Source organism: Rhipicephalus microplus, unplaced genomic scaffold (assembly GCF_043290135.1).
Source record: "Rhipicephalus microplus isolate Deutch F79 unplaced genomic scaffold, USDA_Rmic scaffold_581, whole genome shotgun sequence".
Classification (NCBI taxonomy): Eukaryota; Metazoa; Arthropoda; class Arachnida; order Ixodida; family Ixodidae; genus Rhipicephalus; species Rhipicephalus microplus.
The window spans coordinates 5606-12500 of NW_027465140.1; the positions used below are offsets into that span (position 1 = coordinate 5606).

At 59.4% G+C, this 6895-nt stretch overlaps 2 non-coding genes across 2 annotated transcripts; both read left to right on the plus strand.

Annotated features, from left to right (window-relative positions):
• Positions 1 to 2627: 2627 nt before the first annotated feature.
• Positions 2628 to 4442, plus strand: LOC142795198 (small subunit ribosomal RNA). The gene has a single exon (XR_012892845.1). It is a non-coding gene; the product is annotated as a small subunit ribosomal RNA (ribosomal RNA).
• A 1719-nt stretch (positions 4443 to 6161) lies between these two features.
• On the plus strand, positions 6162 to 6314 carry LOC142795193 (5.8S ribosomal RNA). Its single transcript, XR_012892840.1, has one exon. It is a non-coding gene; the product is annotated as a 5.8S ribosomal RNA (ribosomal RNA).
• Positions 6315 to 6895: the final 581 nt, after the last annotated feature.

Here is a 6895-nt window from a genome sequence, read left to right on the forward strand (position 1 = left end):
GCCGAGCCAGTGCTGGCAATCCGGCGAAGCCGAACGGAGCCGATTCGGGCACGATATCGGCGTCTTTCCACGTGCTCGCCGGCGACCGTCGCACGAGTACGGTAAACCGCGTCAGCCGGGGCGGAGTTCGGGACGCCGATGCGAAAGTGGGAAGCGCCGCTCGGATCTTCGCCGTTTTTGGAGGAGTCAGTGGCGGCACTCCGGTGAAGCCAAGGTGCGCCAATTCGCGCACGATATCGGCGTCTTTCGACGTGCCCGCCGGCCACCGTCGCACGAGTACGGCAAACCTCGTCTGCCGGGGCGGGGTTTGCGACGCCGACGCAAAAGTGGGAACCGCCGCTCGGATGTTCGCCGTTTTTGGCAGAGTGAGTGCTGGCACTCCGGCGAAGCGAAAGAGCGCGAATGCGCCCACGAAAGTGGCGTGTTTGGACGTGCTTGACGACGACCACCGCAGGAAAACGAAAAACCACGTCAGCCGGGGCGAGCGACCCATGGCGGTCTGGGTGCTTATCGCTGCTATTATAGGGGCACCCCGGCAGACGCAAAAAAAAAAAAAAATTTTTTTCGACATTCTTTTTTGCTCGTCGACCTCGGGTGACCCAGGTCGCAGTGGGAGCCGCGCACGAAAGCGGCGTCGCGAGACGGCTTCGCGGTCGCTAGTCGCACGAGCTCGGCAACCGCGTCTGCCGGGGCGGAGTTCGGGACGCCGACGGCTAAGTGGGAACCGCCGCTCGGATGTTCGCCGTTTGTGGCCGAGTGAGTGCTGGCACTCCGGCGAAGCCAAACGGGGCCGATTCCGGCACGATATCGGCGTCTTTCTACGTGCTCGCCGGCGACCGTCGCACGAGTACGGCAAAGTGCGTCTGCCGGGGCGGGGTTTGCGACGCGTACGCAATAGTGAGAACCGTCGCTCGGATGTTCGTCGTCTTTCGCCGAGCCAGTGCTGGCACTCCGGCGAAGCCGAACGGAGCCGATTCGGGCACGATATCGGCGTCTTTCCACGTGCTCGCCGGCGACCGTCGCACGAGTACGGTAAACCGCGTCAGCCGGGGCGGAGTTCGGGACGCCGATGCGAAAGTGGGAAGCGCCGCTCGGATCTTCGCCGTTTTTGGAGGAGTCAGTGGCGGCACTCCGGTGAAGCCAAGGTGCGCCAATTCGCGCACGATATCGGCGTCTTTCGACGTGCCCGCCGGCCACCGTCGCACGAGTACGGCAAACCTCGTCTGCCGGGGCGGGGTTTGCGACGCCGACGCAAAAGTGGGAACCGCCGCTCGGATGTTCGCCGTTTTTGGCAGAGTGAGTGCTGGCACTCCGGCGAAGCGAAAGAGCGTGAATGCGCCCACGAAAGTAGCGTATTTGGACGTGCTTGACGGCGACCGCCGCAGGAGTACGAAAAACCACGTCAGCCGGGGCGAGCGACCCACGGCGGTCTGGGTGCTTATCGCTGCTATTATAGGGGCACCCCGGCAGACGCAGAAAGAAAAAAAAAAAATGGGGACATGGCGTGCGTCACCGTGCGGCTTCGCAGCGTTGCCGAAGTCGCCGAGCCCTTCGACTGAGCCGAACGGCGGACAGGGAACGTTGGTCGGCCGTTCTAACCTGTCGGTGCCACGCCGAGACGTCGTTAAGGAAAACCGCGTCGTGGGCCTCTACGACGCCGTCGAGTCGTTGTACGTTTGGTGTCCAGCGTGTCGGCGGCGAGTAGCGGACACGTCGTTCACGACTTCGGTCTTTCGCAGTCGACGCGAACTTGCGGAGAGTCGTGGTGCCTCACGTTTTCGGCAGAAACCGCGGCGGAATTTTCCCGTGCGTGCGCGCACGACCTCGGTGCTGTGCCGTCAGCGTAGTGTTGCACAAACTCGTGGCCTACCCAAGGTGCGGTACGTTTGCGGCCGTATCCTCGGTGGGAATTTCGTGAGTAGGGTCGCAAATTCTACGACCTCGGCGGGTTTGAGAGCGACGTAGACTTGTGGCACGCTCAACATGCCACACGTTTCGGGGCACACCCGCGGTGAAATTTTCTCGAGTACGCTCGTATTAGGGCCCAAGGAGGTCTGGGTACTTATCGCTGCTATTATGTGGGGGTTCTCGTGAGCGGCGTACGCGAAAGCGACCGGGTGTCTGATATGCGGCGGGCTTCGGCCTCGTCAAGCGTGTCCTCGGGTCTGCTCCAGGGGAATCCACGGCAGTCGTCTGCAGCCTCATCCGCTTGATGCGTTAGGGGCTGGTTGTCGGACGGTGCCGTTTTACCACGATATCGAGGTGTGTTCCGTGTCGTCCTCGGGCGATTCAGATGCGAAAGCGCCGAAGACGCGGGCGTGACCCGTCGTCTGGCGGCTTTGCAGTCTCGGCTCCGTTGCTAGTTCCGGCCGGTCCACCGACAGTGCAGCGGGCTTGGGCAACCCGCACGGCGCGACCGAGTCGATGCAACGAAAAAGAGCGAGCATGAACGTGCTTCTTGCCGCACGGCTCCCACTCGTCTTTCGGGAAGGTTGTGCCGTAGCGAGCTCGAACGCCGTCATCTCGGAGTGCAAAATAAGCGTGTTGGGGCGCCTGAAGGTGGCCTCCGCCGCACACAGACTGCGTCCGGCCCGCCGAGGGCGAGGACGGACGCGCAGTCGAACGATTACCTGGTTGATCCTGCCAGTAATCATATGCTTGTCTCAAAGATTAAGCCATGCATGTCTAAGTACATGCCGAAATAAGGCGAAACCGCGAATGGCTCATTAAATCAGTTATGGTTCCTTAGATCGTTTCTTCCTACTTGGATAACTGTGGCAATTCTAGAGCTAATACATGCAGTGAGCCTGGAGCCCTTTGGGTAACGGGTGCTTTTATTAGACCAAGATCGATCGGGTTTCGGCCCGTATTGTGTGGTGACTCTGGATAACTTTGTGCTGATCGCATGGCCACGAGCCGGCGACGTTTCTTTCAAGTGTCTGCCTTATCAACTTTCGATGGTAGGTTACTTGCTTACCATGGTTGTTACGGGTAACGGAGAATCAGGGTTCGATTCCGGAGAGGGAGCCTGAGAAACGGCTACCACATCCAAGGAAGGCAGCAGGCGCGCAAATTACCCACTCCCGGCACGGGGAGGTAGTGACGAAAAATAACAATACGGGACTCTTTTGAGGCCCCGTAATTGAAATGAGTACACTCTAAATCCTTTAACGAGGATCAATTGGAGGGCAAGTCTGGTGCCAGCAGCCGCGGTAATTCCAGCTCCAATAGCGTATACTAAAGCTGCTGCGGTTAAAAAGCTCGTAGTTGGATCTCAGTTCCAGACGAGTAGTGCATCTACCCGATGCGACGGCTCGGACTGAACATCATGCCGGTTCTTTCTTGGTGCACTTCATTGTGTGCCTCGAGATGGCCGGTGCTTTTACTTTGAAAAAATTAGAGTGCTCAACGCAGGCGAGTCGCCTGAATAAACTTGCATGGAATAATAGAACAAGACCTCGTTTCTGTTCTGTTGGTTTTTGGAATACGAGGTAATGATTAAGAGGGACGGACGGGGGCATTCGTATTGCGGCGCTAGAGGTGAAATTCTTGGACCGTCGCAAGACGAACTACTGCGAAAGCATTTGCCAAGAATGTTTTCATTGATCAAGAACGAAAGTCAGAGGTTCGAAGGCGATCAGATACCGCCCTAGTTCTGACCATAAACGATGCCAACCAGCGATCCGCCTGAGTTACTCAAATGACTCGGCGGGCAGCTTCCGGGAAACCAAAGTATTTGGGTTCCGGGGGAAGTATGGTTGCAAAGCTGAAACTTAAAGGAATTGACGGAAGGGCACCACCAGGAGTGGAGCCTGCGGCTTAATTTGACTCAACACGGGAAAACTTACCCGGCCCGGACACTGGGAGGATTGACAGATTGAGAGCTCTTTCTTGATTCGGTGGATGGTGGTGCATGGCCGTTCTTAGTTGGTGGAGCGATTTGTCTGGTTAATTCCGATAACGAACGAGACTCTAGCCTATTAAATAGGTGCGGGGTTCCCAGCACCTTACAACCTTCTTAGAGGGACAAGCGGCTCCTAGCCGCACGAAACAGAGCAATAACAGGTCTGTGATGCCCTTAGATGTCCGGGGCCGCACGCGCGCTACACTGAAGGAAGCAGCGTGTCTTTATCCCTGTCTGAAAAGACTGGGTAACCCGTGGAACTTCTTTCGTGATTGGGATAGGGGCTTGCAATTGTTCCCCTTGAACGAGGAATTCCCAGTAAGCGCGAGTCATAAGCTCGCGTTGATTACGTCCCTGCCCTTTGTACACACCGCCCGTCGCTACTACCGATTGAATGATTTAGTGAGGTCTACGGACCGATGTCCGGCGCGGCCTTTCGGTTGCGCCGGTCTGTTGGAAAGATGACCAAACTTGATCATTTAGAGGAAGTAAAAGTCGTAACAAGGTTTCCGTAGGTGAACCTGCGGAAGGATCATTAACGGATTGTGAAGGGTGAGCGCCTCAGCTGCGTCTGCGCCCGACACTTTCTGCCGCTGACCCCGTTTGGACGCGGGGTCGGCTTTTCCCCACGGGGCTGCCTGAATGTGGAGCGGCACCCCGTGACAAATTGTTGCGCCCAGCGGACGCCAACACCGCGACCTTGGACGGTCGGCCAGGTGGCGGACGCGGGTACAAACGGCGCAACGCACTCATAGGTCGGCTTTCGACCCGCCACTGCACCGTGGCTCGAAGCGCTCGAAATGCGCGACCCGACCGCTGCGGGACCGCCTAGTACTGTAAACAGGAGCGGCGGAGCGCGAACGGCGAGTCGTGGTTACGTCGGTAGAAGGCGAGGCTGCGCGTTCCCGAAACGCCAGCCGAGTGCCCTCCCGACCGTTCGAGCGTGCAAGAACGAGACCCGACAATCGCGCGGCGACTGCCAAGTACGAGAGGAACGGCACAAGCGTCGGCGGTCGGTCAAGGAACTGGCGATGTGACGGGTCCGCTGTGCACCAGTGCATACCGTCCCGCCGTCCGCGGCAAGCGCCTCCGCGTCCTCGGGTGACGGAGGCTGCCGGTCGGTTCTTGCAGGCGAGGGATCTCGCTGGCACCGGTTCGCGTTGACGCGCGGCCGGTCATGGCACGGCGATGCGACGGCCGAGGTGCGCAGTACTCGATGGAGGAACCGCACGCTCCGATGACCGTCCCGCCCTCCGCGGCGTATGCGTACCGACCGTAATGGTTGCAGCAGCGCCGGCCGGCTTTTGAATTCGCCACACGAAACACGGTGCGAGATCGCGGTTAGGGGAGCGTCGACGTTGCCAGGCGTTTTGCTTGCTGCCGAGGGAAAGGCGGCACGGCCACGTCGCGCTCGTCGCGATTAGCGGGTCTGCGCGCTTTGGGAAGGTGCCGCAACGACTTGCCGAAAGAGGAAGCACGGAAGAACGAGGGACTTGGACGTCCCGACAATTGAACGCACTTGCGGCCAGGCCCTTGCTGGCTTCGTTCTTCCGCCTCGAGTAGGCTCGTACGCGGCTCCGGCGCCGAAAGTGGTCCTTGGCACCGACTTCGGTGGACGTGGGAAGTGCCGCGCAAGTACGGCGCGCCTGGCTCCACCTGTTGGCTAAAGTAGGCAGCCGGATCGGCATTTTGGTGTGCGGTGGCAAACCGTGGATGCGAAAAAAGCTTGTGCGATTTCGTGGAACAAAAAGCGGGGGTCCCCCTTTTTATGCGAAGGAGACCGACCCGCCCGCCGTGGTGAACCGCGACGCCACGGTAAAAACGGGAGAGGCTTGTCGATGGGACCGTGCATCCCGCGCTCCACGGAGGCCGGGAGGCGGCCGCCCGAGGAAATGTGTAGCCGTCGAGGCCCGCATCTGCGTGCACTCTTATCCAAATGGGTGTACCGCAGGCATTTTCTGGTTAGGCGGGCCAATGAGAGCGAGCACACAACGATACCTACGGGTCCGGCTTGGAGAACCGGCTTCGACGCCTCCCGAGTATTTATAGAGGGGTGGACCACGAAAGCACTCGCAAGTAGCGGAAGCGAAACGCCGTCCGAAACACACCGTTTGCTCGATTTGCGGCAGCCGAAAAAGGCGCGGCAGAGTTTTGGAGTCCAAGCGTGCGCTGAAAAGCGCCCTTCTTGGCCACTGTTTGGCCGAGTGCCAGAAACGTTTGGTTTTGACTGTACGGAATTGAACAAACACTTTTTCACGACTCTAAGCGGTGGATCACTCGGTTCTCGGGTCGATGAAGAACGCAGCCAGCTGCGAGACTTGGTGTGAATTGCAGGACACACTGAGCACTGATTCTTTGAACGCACATTGCGGCCTTGGGTCTTCCCTTGGCTTCGTCTGTCTGAGGGTCGGATCACATATCAAGAGAGCCTTCGGCGCACAAGGGAACGTGAGCCGGTCGACTCGTTTTGACCGCGTCGGCAACACGGACAGCACGCTGAACACCTCACAGCGAGCGCCAACAGCGGCCACTCAAGGGCGAGACGGTGGCGACCGTCGTGCAGAGCCCAACCGAAACGGGGGCGACCGACTGCATTGAGGATGTGGCACCTCGTTGAGACCGCCGCAGGACTTCGAGTCGGAAGGAAGCCTGCAGGGAAAGTGCGGTCGAGGTTGCGTACTCCTCTCTGCGACCGGGCGCGCAAGAGCTCGCGAGAGCCACGGACGCGCAACTTAACGCACGGTAAACACGAGGAGCGAAAGCCGGCCAGCAAAGCTTCTCCAGCGTGCGCAAAGTGCGCGAGATCGCAGCCTTGCGTTGCGCTTGTTGCCCTCGAAGTAAGCAGGGTGTCCCGTAGACCGGGCGCTCGAAACACGCTGCGGGGCCGTGCCTCTCCAGGCTTTGTCCGCGCGAACAGGGAACGTTCGCGCGCAAAGCGCAGGAGGTGAGGAGGCTGCGCCCGACGTTTGCGGTTCGCTGCGTACGCGGTTG